The sequence below is a fragment of the Phocoena phocoena genome, chromosome 1 (genome assembly GCF_963924675.1).
Source record: "Phocoena phocoena chromosome 1, mPhoPho1.1, whole genome shotgun sequence".
Taxonomy (NCBI): Eukaryota; Metazoa; Chordata; class Mammalia; order Artiodactyla; family Phocoenidae; genus Phocoena; species Phocoena phocoena.
Window position 1 is genome coordinate 53,255,192 of NC_089219.1, and position 12,515 is coordinate 53,267,706.

Below are 12,515 nucleotides of genomic sequence, written 5' to 3' on the forward strand. Positions count from 1 at the left end.
TTTATACCTCGTGTCTTATGAGAACTTTTAGCACACCTTTTTGCCTCCAGTCTCTTTCCACCCTCCCCCTGTGATCATTCTAAAGTGCAAATCTGATCGTGTGGCTCCACCGTTTAGAAATTCTTCAGTGGCTGCCCACTGCCCAGAGCAGTGAGATTTTAACTGCAGATTTCGGAACCCCTGAAATTACATGCATATTTGGCACATATGTGCATTTTCCCAAAGAGAGCTTCAGAGTGTCCAAGGACTCTGTGATTTCCCCTCAAGTTACAGGCTCAAGTTCAAACCCCTAATGTCAACATACATGTCAACAAGTGAGATGTGTCTACCGACCTTCTTCTCGAATCTCCTCTCCAGTCATTCCCCCGTGCATCCTAAACCCAAGTCATCGTGAAATGACTCTGAAAGAACAGGCCGTGCTCTTTCACACTCCACATCTTTACACCTGCTGTTCTATCTAGAATGCCTGGGCAAACTCCTATGCATCCCGCTGGCTTAGCTCAAAAGCCACCTCCTCTGAAGGCTTCCCTGACTCCCTCTGGCCGAGTCAGTCTCTTCAGCACGACTCAGACTTCCATTATTCATCCTATCGCCTAGCTGCTGTCAGCCTATGCCTGTCTCCTCCACCAAACCATGAACTCTGGAACCTAGGACCCAGAATAGATAGTCCACAGATGCTTGTTGAATAAATGTCACTCATGGCCCCCAAAACTCTAGTGTTATTTCTGAAATGTAAATCTGAGCATCGCTTACTATATTCCTATTTCCTTCAAGTCTTGTTACAGTGGATTTCTCCCTGGTCTCATCTTGCCATCCTTCCTTTTTTCTATTCCAGGAACACTGGAGTTCTTCTAATGCTCCAAGTCAGTGTTCTCCCTTGTCTTGAGGCTTTATGCATGCTTCCTCAGCTCCTCTTTGCCTGGCTAATGCCTATTCATCCTTCAGATAGCTTAAACATTCCTTGGGAAGCCTTCCTCGACTCCCTCCCAACCTTCTGACTAGGCTGAGGGTCCCACCTATGTGTCTCCATCACACCTTGTACTTTCCCAGTTGCAACATGCATCATTCTGGACCAGAAGGAATTGTTTGTCTGTCTTCCCTGCTAAACTGTGTGTTCTGTGCCTAACTTGCCTACCAGCATGTCCCCATCCCCAAACACAGTACTTGGAAAGGAGTAAGTCCCTGACAAATCTGTGTTAAATGAAAGTTAGTTAAATGAATTTTTCAACCATAAATCAATAGCTTTTCATTGCCTTTAGAGCAAAGACTTGTCACAGCTTTAGGGCCCTTTATGATCTGGTCCCCATATAATTTCAGTCTCATCTCTTCCAAACCCAAACAGCATCTCTCTCAAACTCTACATGGCAGTTCTATCTAATTGAATGAAGGCCCCCAAATGCCGGCTCTCAAATCTTTCAGCCTTTGCAACACTGTTCTCTCTGCCTGACACACTGTTTTCTCCTCACCTCTCAGTATTCTTCCTTTTCTGGCTAACATCCACTAATCTTTACATTTTCTTTTTTTTTGTTTATAAATTTAGTTTATTTATTTATTTTTTGCCTGTGTTGGGTCTTCGTTGCTATGTGCGGGCTTTCTCTAGTTGCGGCGAGCGGGGGTCACTCCTACTTGCGGTGCACAAGCTTCTCATTGCGGTGGCTTCTCTTGTTGTGGAGCATGGGCTCTAGGTGCGTGGGCTTCAGTAGCTGTGGCTTGTGGGCTCTAAACCACAGGCTCAGTAGTTGTGGTGCACGGGCTTAGTTGCTCTGCAGTGTGTGGGATCTTCCCAGACGAGGGATCGAACCATGTCCCTTGCATTGGCAGGCGGATTCTTAACCACTGGGCCACCAGGGAAGTCCCCTTACATTTTCAGTTAGACCCCTCTTTCTCTAGTAGCCTCCCTTGACTTCCTAAGACCATCTCTGGTGCACTTTGTTGGTACGCCTGTAGTATTCTAGGCTTCCTTCTTACCATTCTGTTTCCGCAAGTAGATGAAGTGGCCATCTGAACTGTGTCACTGTGATGTTTCTAATTCAAGCCCAGCACCTGCACACAGTGGGTACTCCAGAAATATCTGTGGAATGAACTGTGTTATCTGATCTTATTCTTTACTGTTAGAAAGTGTGTCTTGTCTTCCTAAAACTGATTGCAAGTTTCCATGCAGGCAGTGAAGGAAGTTAAAATACCTGTGGGTCTCTCCCCAGGCCTGAGCTTAATTCCTGTCTCCAGTGAGCTTGATTTATGTTCCTTGGCAGCTGTGCTGTCAGGCACTTGATAAATGTATTAATCAGTGGAAACTTGGCTTAAAGTCCTGGAAAGCCTGGGATTGGGATCATGGTAACCTTAGACACTGGTTTTCTAGAGAGGACCACAGCTGCTTTCCAAAAGCCAGTGCTGGGAAAAGTGTCAGGCACCGGGCCGGTTTCAGCAGATTTTTGTGGAATGAATTCTAGAGCAGTGACAATGACAGGGAGGCAGGCTGTGCTTGTTCATCTCACCATGCTCTGGGCTCAGACATTCCAATGGAATGGAATGGTTAAGTGATGAGATCATGTATTCACGTTCCAAACTCAACATGAAAAGAAATATTTAAAATCTCAGAAAGGGTGGAAAAGTCTTTCTGATAATGACTCAGTGGCTTCAAACCCTAGGAAAACCAGTTTGCCTTCTCTGGTCAATAAGCAGTTTTTAATAGCTGGATTCGAATGAGATAATTATAAGAAATATGACCAAATAAAATTTGCCACCCTAACATGAGATGCAGAGATAGACCCTAAATTGGCAACACAGGACATGGACCCCCTTAATGCTCTCTGCAGAACCATAATAGAAAATAATTTGCAATGATTGCAAATTCACCAGAGCTGAGAGCAGAGAAATGCAAAGAAACTTTGAGACAGAATATCGAGAGGCAGCATTTTAATATATAAAAGGTCAGGATGGGCCAGAGTCTTGCTACTGCACGTGTGGTGTGGCCCTGCAGCGTCAGCATCCCCTGGGAACTGGTTAGAAATGTAGACTCTCCAGCCCCTTCCCTCGCAGACTGACTGTGTTCCAACAAGCTCTCCAGGTGATTTGTATGCACATCAAAGTTTGAGAAGCACCCGGCTGGAACATTTATTAATGTGGGGTTCTGCTCTTAAAATGTGCTGTGAGGTCAAAATAAACCCATTTAAAGCATTTTAGATCATTATTTGCTCCATTCTCTCTGAGCAACACAGTCCCACTTCGATATCCTGCTCTAGGACTCTGAGCCTCTCTTTTAAATTACAACGTTGTACTGAAGTTTGTTGTGCCATTTCAGTAGACAGTCTTTATGGATTACAAATTGGATTCCAAAACTTCCATCAACTGTTCCTTGCTCAGCACCCCCAGGAGGTAGGTTGTATGATGATTTCCTTTTTTAGAGGTGATGAAACTGGAGCCCGGGGAGGTTCCATGACTCACCCACGGGGCAACAAGCAAATTGGTATCTGAGACAATTGAGAACTCAAGCTTTTGAGCTGTCAATGTGAGGCTCACCCAACGTTGACGTCTTTCTTTTTTATACAAGAGGGATTTTTTTTTTTTTTTGCGGTACGCGGGCCTCTCACTGCTGTGGTCTCTCCCGTTGCGGAGCACAGGCTCCGGACGCGCAGGCTCAGCGGCCACGGCTCACGGGCCCAGCTGCTCTGCGGCATGTGGGGTCTTCCCGGACCGGGACACGAACCTGTGTCTCCTGCATCGGCAGGCGGACTCTCAACCACTGTGCCACCAGGGAAGCCCGGGGGTCACTCTTCATCGCGGTGCTAGGGCCTCTCACTATCGCGGCCTCTCTTGCTGCGGAGCACAGGCTCCGAACGTGCAGGCTCAGCAGCCATGGCTCACGGGTCCAGTTGCCCCGTAGCATGCAGGATCTTCCCAGACCAGGGCTCGAACCCGTGTCCCCTGCACCAGCAGGCAGACTCCCAACCACTGCACCACCAGGGAAGCCCTCTTCCCACTTTTGTGCCTAACTCCTCTTCTTCCTTCAGCCCCAGACTTTTTGTTTCCTCAGAGAGGTCATTCATGACACCACCATAACCGAGTACCCCCTGCTCATCCTGGTGTTAGTATTTTTGTATTATTACTTGGTGCTTTGCCTTCATGACACGTAGGCAATTGTGTATTCATTTGTGTTTTTGTTTGTTTACTCTATGGCTGCCCCTCTAAATTGCAAGTGTAAAACAAAGAATGTTGCCCACTCTCCAGTTCTACAAGGATCATCAAATCATTAGCTACTGCAGTCACTGACCAACTGAGTCACGCTGAGAGGAATTCAGGACGAAGAACAGGATGTGGCACTCTGTGCTTTGGAAATAAACCCTTAGAAAATTATATATATATTTTTTAATATTTTTATAAAATTTTTATGAACTCTTGCATCTTCCCAAACATACAAAAGCACTAAAATCATTAACTAAGATGCTGTCCCTCATGACTGGCAGTAACCTTTTGTTGAGACGTATGGTTGACTGCACATGTTCCCCAGCCAAAATCATATTTATGCTGGCCTCTTCCCTTCCTCTTTGGAGCAGTTCCTCAGAGCTATTTGAGGAACTTTTCTCAGGCTATAGTCCTCAGTAAGGTCCCAGAATAAAACTGAACCTCGCAACTCTTATGTTGTGTGTCTTTCTTTATATTGGCACAAGCTTCAAGAAGACAGGGACCATGACTATCTTTTTCAGCATTGTATGTCCATCCAGCTCTTTGCACATTGCTTGACATCTAGTAGTTGCTCAATTAACATTGGTTGAAAGTATTAATTTTTTTAATTGTTCTTGATCCTCCAGAGTTATAATCCTTCCCTCCTTGCTATTACAGATAGACGTTATTGTTTAGCGGTTACATGCATGGACTTTGGAGCACGATCACCTAGATTCAAATGCTGGCTCTTCGAACTTTGGGCAAGTTACTCTGCCTTAGTATCCCCATCTGTAAAGTAGGGAAGATGATGATAAGAATAATACCTACTTTATAGGCTAACATAACATAGGATGATTAAATGAATTGACATAGATATAAAAACAGCAGTGCTTGGCACATAGTAAAATTAACTATTATTACTATAACCGTATCTTGTGCATTGCTTTATTAGTGCATGTATCACTCCTTTTTGTAATTATTTTCATACCTATGTCACTCTCTAGGTCATGAATTAGATCGTTACTTACTTCACACTCATGAGGTCTTAACACAGTGCCTGGTCAAGTCAACACTCAATAACGTTGAACTTAACTTGGTATATTACATAACATTCAATTATGAAAATGTGTATTATTTCTTTTTCTCACCACATTCTTCTATTATTGTATCTCTTCATTAAAATTAGACTAATAATGGGCTTCCCTGGTGGCGCAGTGGTTGGGAGTCCGCCTGCCGATGCAGGGGACACAGGTTCGTGCCCCGGTCCGGGAGGATCTCACATACCGCGGAACGGCTGGGCCCGTGAGCCATGGCCGCTGACCCTGCGCGTCCGGAGCCTGTTCTCCGCAGCGGGAGAGGCCACAGCAGTGGGAGGCCCTCACACCGCAAAAAAAAAAAGGCTAATAATGAATAACAAATCATTGAAATTGAAGATTTTCTTTAGCTTGGGGAAAAGGAAAATGGAAAACAAAGAAAAGAAGTAAAACACATACCTGGAGAGGAAATATCTCTTGGGTTGCAAAATCCGGAAACCATTTGGAGGGAGAGGCTTTATGACTCTACTTAGAGGCCGTTATGTTTGTAGAGGAACTGACTTCTTTCATCTCTGCAATCCATGCTTTGGACATTCTACCTAACATATTAAGTCAGGAAACAATGAGCCGGCAATATTATCAAGAATCAATCTGTACCACAGTCATTCCTAGTATACCCGAAAGAAATAATCAAAGTTGTACACAAAGATTAATGTAAATGGATGGTCATACCAATGCCATACTATGATTTATCATAGTGTAAACAGCCTAAAGGTCTTCCATAACCGATGTGGGAACAGTTAAACATGATATGGCACAGAGCCACCCAGTCGAAAATGATGCAGCTAGTTCAAACCATATTTTCAAAGAAATTTTTGTTGGAGACACAAAATTGAAAGGCACAAAAAGTCGATTATAAAATGGTGCTTTACATGGGATTATATATGTTTTTAATTTTCATCTCTAATATTTCTGTACTTTCCAAACTTTTACACTTTAACGGAAACGTGGTTTCTTTTTCTTTTCTTTTTTTTTTTTTTGGCCATGCCTTGTAGCTTGCGGGATCTTAGTTCCCCGACCAGGGACCAGTCCCAGGCCCACAGCAGTGAAAGCGCTGAGTCCTAGCCACTGCATTTCCCGGGAATTCCCAAAAAGTGATTTCTTTTTAAATCATAAAATAATTTTAAAAACCCATTATCCATTTTATATTTTGGCATTCATCCCATTATTTTTACTGTTTCTCAAGAGTGTGGGCCATGAACAGTTTACATCAGGATCCTGGTGCAGGCAGGTGCACACTTAGGTATCAGAATCTGCGTTTTCACCTAACTGCTCAGGTGAGTCTTCATTGAATACATGCTAACGTTGGCAAAACTTCAGATTTAGCAACTAGGGAAGAGGAGAAAAACCTGTGTTTAATATTAAAGAATTATAAATGGAGTATAACCTTTAAAATTGTGAATCACTATGCTGTATGCTTGTAACTTACAGAATATTGTACATCAACTATACTTCAATAAAAATGTTTTTACAAGAACAATGTCTCAAGAAAGCTACTCAAACACATGGCCAGAAGATGGTGCAGGTTTTCCATTTACCTGATCCATGTCATCAGAATGAAATCTTGTTCAAAAGAAATTGCTTGATTTCATTAAGTAAATCCAGGAGAGTGTCCTCACCCTGAAATGAGAAACTAGAATCTTTACTATGGGATGGGATTAGACATCCTTTCTTCATAGAAACCACTGTCTTCTAGAGAAGGATGCTAGGTTAGGATATGTCCTCTGGGCTAGAACAGTATTACACCCCAAAGGAAAGCTCTACCCAACCCCTTGTTTTATCTTGGCTGCAAAGTCAGGTTGGGTTAAGTTAGGTTGGGTCTCTGTGGAATTTAGGAACAACAGGAGTGAAAAGCAAAGGGAGAGGGTCTCTAATTCCAGGGCAGGTAGAGATGGATGCAACAGACTCCCCAGCCTCTTCTCTTCTTTTGCCTCCACTTTGAGTCCCGGCATCAGCGGGAGAGCCCACCACCTTGGCACCTCCACTGAAGTAGTGATGGGAGCACCAACTACAGGTGCAAAATGCCTCGTCTTTCAACACCCAGCTCCCTATGACAGCTTCCAAGAAACCTTGACCAGACCTTCCCTGCAAGCGTGGCTGACAGCCTTCCCTGTCATTCCTAGAACCCATGCTTGCCTTTACCTTTTCAATAACATGTTATGTTAAAATTAATCTGTTTACAAGATCTGTCTTTCCCAGGAGATGCTAGACTATGAGCTACTAGCCATAGGCTATCAGCTACTGCTTTCCTTCATACCAGCCATAGACTGGGGGGAAAATATCATTCACATTGGTGGTGAAAATAATTATTACCCAGGAATAATATTAACCAAAGGAAGAAAAAAAAAAGGAAAAAGAAAATGTGTAAGACCTATTTGAGAGAAAAAAAAATGCCAAAAGTTTAAACAAATGATAATAACAATATTAAGAGCAAACGTTTATAGGAGTCTTACCATAACACTATTCTAAGCATTTTTTCATATTTTACTCCATTTAATCAACAATCTATGAGGTAGGTAGCACTCATTCTGCAGGAAATGGAGGTACAAAGAGGTTAAGAAACTTGCCTGATGAGATTTCATCTTCTCGGCTGGAAAGCTTGAATAATACATGATTCTTCCCCAACTGTTTTTATTTTTAACTCACATCTCATCAAAATCCCTAAGGAATGAAAGTTCACTGCTGTAAGAGGTTCATATTTTATGTAAGTACATAAATCCTAGAAAAAAATCTGAAAGATTGTGCATCAAATGTGGGAGGTCTCTTTGATTCTTTACACTTTCACGTATTTAACAAACTTGTTGCAATATGCATGTATTACTGAATTCTAAGCACTGTGAAAGGCACTTCAACTGAACGATCTCAAGTTCTCCCAACACCATGAGGTAGATACTATTTTGCACACTTTATAAATTTTAGAAATGCAAGCACAGAGGAGTTTGCTAACTTACTCTAGGTCACACAGCTGGTAAAGTGGTGGTCTCAACCCAACAGCCCGAATCTGGAGGGATGAGGGCCTTAATAGCAGAAGTCCCAGGACTCTGGGACTCAGAAGAGTTCCTAATTCAGGCTAGAGCGTCAAGCAAGGCTTCCTCTCAGAGAAGCAGAGGGTCATCAAAGCAGAACTTAGAAAGAACAGTGCTTGGCACATAGTATGTACACACTAAATGTTTGACAAATGAGTTGATTAACCTAGCAAAGTGAGTAGAATTAGGGTGAGGAAGGGCATCCCAGGAAGAATAAGTCTTAACTCCAGCTCCAAGCTGGGTTTCTTCAACATTCTGGTGCTGCAAGTCCATAAATGACTCTCCTTTTCAGGTCTAGGGTGTCCTGGCAGGTGCCAGGGGTGTCAACTTGATAATCAAGCTGGAACCAGACAAAATCTTCATTTCTGACAGTCCAGACAAGGCTGAAGAGCTGCTCAGACTCAAAGATGAACCAGTGCCAGACAAGAAGCCCAGCGCCAGGCTCAGCCTGTTTGCTCAAACCCCTTGGGAAGCTCATCCTCTACTTCCAAAGTGATTCCCTAGGATCATTCTGGACCAGGTAGGGGCTTAAGGGGCAGTGGTTTTCTAGGACTTTTTGCTCATATTCCTCACAAAACACATTTTTAGGTTGACATCTAAAATGTTTCAATCATAAATTTAAATATTGATAGTTTCAAAGGTTATATTTTCGGGCATCCCTGGTGGCACAGTGGTTGAGGGTCCGCCTGCCGATGCAGGGGACATGGGTTTGTGCCCCGGTCAGAGGGGATCCCACATGCCGCGGAGCGGCTGGGCCCGTGAGCCATGCCCGCTGGGCCTGTGCGTCCGGAGCCTGTGCTCCGCAATGGGAGAGGCCACAGCAGTGAGAGGCCCATGTACCACACACACACACACAAAAAAGTTACATTTTCTAGTGTTTTTGTATTCTGAACATACCTTAGGTGTATTTTTTGTCAAAAACAGATTTAGTTCTTCCAGTTTATGGAAAGTGTTCTCCTTACAACCTAACTGGCAAAGCCAGTCCCATGAGACAAATCATAATTTCTATCAGGAAACATTGGAGTTCACATTTCAGTTCAAATAATGGTGTTAACGTATATCCTGGAGACATGTATCTCACTTCTGATTCTCAGACCAGTAGAGACAGGGTGTGTCGGAGGGAGGGAGGGAGAGACGGAGGGAAGGGTGGGTGGATAGATGAAAGGAATGGATGGATGAGTGGATGGATGGATCGATGGCTGGATGGAGAGGCTTGTTGCCTGGATGAGATGAAGTACCTCCCCTTTCAATATTTCTCATGGAAGCCTACAGGTTGAACTTAGGGATTTCTACTTAGAAGCCGGCACCCTCAACCAGATTTTTATGCCAAGCAGAAATGTCGCCATAATGAATCTAGTAATCTTTTTGCAAAGAGAGAAAAGAAAGATTGAGAAAGAGAGAGGGGAAGGTCATACCTCAGCCACCTTCTCAAGGAGATCAGCTTTAGATACACATGGAAGCTGAGACCCTGGAAACCAAGTCTCTTAAAACTCTTCGGGAGCCACAGCATGTGGGTGGGGGTCTGTGGCTCCATGGTCTTTCCCTCGGGTTTTTCCTCTCTCACCCTCTTGCACAGACACAACACTGAGAATGTGCAAAGCCACGGGGAAAATGGTAGAAACTTCACCATGGCTATTGCTGGGAAGAGCAATTCATAAATGCTCTGTTCTTTTTTTAACCCTCCAATTTGGCATCATACTATATCTCGTGTAGGCTTTTATTCCTGAATGCCGGCTAAACTTCTTAGGCTTAAACTTTCGGCCTCAAAAATACTGGGCAGATGCATTACCTGTCTATTGTAACTATAAAGCCATTACCTGTCTTTATAACAATCGGCTGTGTGCTCTTTTTTAGATTAACATGATGAGTACCTCGCCACTCAACTCCATTCATACAATCACAGAAGAAATACCAAGAAGAAGCCGTCTCAGCATTAAGATCTAATTCCTATCGATGGAGTGAACCATATGTTCTTTCCTACAGCCGAGGAACTTTACAACAAAAACTGAATGTAGATATATGAACAGTAAGCAGTTATAAGTTTTTGGCCTTATAATTTTGACCATGGTTAATCTGACTGTCTCTCTTATTGAGATGTAAAGCAAAATGTAAATTGAACTTCTTAGATTAAGTACCATTAATATTATAAATGTTCTCAAATATTAGTTATAAATGTTATAATATGACTTCTTTTGTGTTAGGATCCCTACTCATCTTGTGTGACACTTGAAGGATTTAAGCTAAGATATGTAAAATTGTTCAAAATGGAGTCCCAGTGGTCTCAGTGTGAACTTCCATATTGGTTGTCTTGAAAAGTCTGCTGGAGGACTGAGGATGTCTTAGAGGGATAAACGAAGAGAAGTTTGATGGGTGACGTAAGTCACTGGAACAGAAGGAACAACTGATGAGCCAGGGCCCCCTCCCCTAGGGTAAATGTTATTCCTTCAAATGAGACGCTTCACTGAGGACCTGACTCCACCTGCTGAGAGCTGTTGCAGAGGGACGCTGCCAGAGGCCATCTCAGAGCAGAGGGCCACTTCCCACTCCCACTTGTTTGGAGACCCATTGTGGACTGGAGACCGCTGCTCCTGCTGAGATGTCTCCTGCCCAGGCTTTTCCTTGGAAAGGTCCTTACCCCCTTTTCTATTTTCCCTACTTTGACTAAGGCGTCTTGTGTGCTAACTGCATGCAATAAATCGAGTGACTGGTGAATTGAATTTTGGCCACGTTTCATCTATCTCCAAGCCATGAGGCATGCCTGCCCTTACTGCTGGGCCCTGTGACAAACGTTGGGATCTGTTACCGACCAAACTTGGGTCGACTCGCCTGCCTGCAGTAAAGCCAATCCACTGACACCGGGTTGTGGTGAAGCAAAGTGCAGGGCGCCAAGCAAGGAGTCCAGGGCCGCTAGTACTCAGAACACCTGAACTCTCAATGGCTTTCAGGAAAGCTTGTTTTTTTAGAAAAGCATTTTTAAATGCAGGTGAGGGAGTGGAGTCACAGGGTATATGATCAGCTCGTGCACAATTCTCTGATGGGTTGGTGGTGAGGTACAGGGCAGTGTCACTTTATCAGTCCTCAGGTACCAGGGGACTATGTGTTCATGGTCATCAGGACTTTAACTTCTTCCATTTGGTGGGGGTTTAGCATCTGTAAAACAGCTCGGGGAAAGTGCATCAAATACTGTTATCTAGGTACTTCAGAGAGGAACTTAAGCAGAGGACAAGTTGGGAGGGTTCTGTTCTGGAAGGCCACACAGAGTCCAGCATGGTTACAGAGCCACGGAGAGAGAAAGAAGTGGACAAATCCAAGGGTTTGGGAATGATTAAATGTGGGGATTGAAGGAAGGAGAGAAATTAAGATTGACACCTGGGGTTATGTCTGAATAACAGGGTAATTAGTGGTACCTTTATTGCCTCGAGAGCCTGGAGTCGTGGCGGTGGGGTGAGCGTCAGACACCCTCAGCCGGAGGCGCCCGAGAATCGGAGCTGGAGGTGGAGCTCAGGAGGTTACTGGATCGGAAGTCAGCAGTGGCTTCAGGCCTGCATGAGATGTTCGGAGAGGCAGCGAAGGGGTGCAGATTGAAAAGGGATTGGGCCTAGGAATTTGCAAACTCTGCAAGGGGAGGGAGGAGCCAGCAAAGACTGGGTCAGTCCTCCAGCCTCCTTCCTCACTTTGCTCAGGGCTGCATCTCAGGCTGGAGCCCCTCTCCAGGTAAGGCTGGCAGAAGCGTGGGGCATGGGGTGGGCACTGTCCTGGGGCCCCCTAGCTTTACAACCTGCTCTGTCCCTCACTGGCCCGCGAGAAAGGCACCTTCCTAGGCATCCCTTACCCTGAAACTGGGAACATTAAAATAGTAGGGCCATGAGAAGAAAATGAAGACCAGGAGGAAATGAGGAAGGACTTAGGTACTAACTTTCAAAACAGAGTCGGGAGGTGAAATTGACAGTGTCTTTTGGAAGCAACGGTATAAGTGAGAGCTTTAGGTCTTAGGGGACCTTCTCCTCCATTCCCTAGATGTGAGGTCTTGAACTTTATCTCCAAAGTATTTCTTAAGAGTATTTCTGCATTTCCTTCATTGTTAGAACAATTGATTGAATTCTTTTTTCAAACAACAAAAGGAATAACATGTTTACTATTATAATCATATAAATATAAGCAAACACATAACTAGAAAAGTATCTTTTTGTGTGTGTGTGTGAGTACAAGATGGGGTACTTTTCTACATACTAAA

The 12,515-nt window shown here is 44.0% G+C and overlaps 1 pseudogene; it reads left to right on the forward strand.

Moving 5' to 3' along the window:
- The first annotated feature begins 9,892 nt into the window (after positions 1-9,892).
- On the forward strand, positions 9,893-10,290 carry LOC136134602 (phosphatidylinositol N-acetylglucosaminyltransferase subunit P-like; annotated as a pseudogene).
- The last annotated feature ends 2,225 nt before the right edge of the window (positions 10,291-12,515 follow it).